We start from the raw sequence: 580 nt of genomic DNA, 5'->3' as shown, positions 1-580 counted from the left end.
ACACTTATCAGATTTGGAGGATAACTTATCAGTCATCTGACGCTTCACGTAAGCGTCGCAACCCCAAATTCTGACAAACGACAACGCGGGACGCTTCCCCGTCCATATCTTATATGGCGTCGTTTCAGCCGACTTCGTTGGACTCCTGTTCAACAGGTACGCAGCGGTCTTTAAAGCATAGTCCCAAAAGGACTTCGGAAGATCTGTCTGACTCATCATAGACCGAACCATGTCTAACAGTGTTCGGTTCCTCCGTTCAGACACGCCGTTCCCTGTGGCGTTCCAGGAGGAGTTAATTGTGATACAATACCACAATCAACTAGATAATCAGTGAACTCTTGGCTTATATACTCGCCACCATGATCGGATCGAAGTGTCTTGATCGTCTTGCCAAGCTGGTTCTGTACTTCGTTTCTGAAAGCCTTGAACATTTCAAGTGTTTCAGACTTATGTCTCATCAAATAGACATAACCGTATCGACTGAAATCATCAGTGAACGTAACGAAATACAGATAACCTCCTCTAGCTGGACAGCTCATTGGTCCGCATACATCACTATGTATCAGATCCAATAACTCTG

This window comes from Tarenaya hassleriana, unplaced genomic scaffold, assembly GCF_000463585.1.
Source record: "Tarenaya hassleriana unplaced genomic scaffold, ASM46358v1 Cleome365, whole genome shotgun sequence".
Classification (NCBI taxonomy): domain Eukaryota; kingdom Viridiplantae; phylum Streptophyta; class Magnoliopsida; order Brassicales; family Cleomaceae; genus Tarenaya; species Tarenaya hassleriana.
This window is presented reverse-complemented; position numbering follows the sequence as displayed.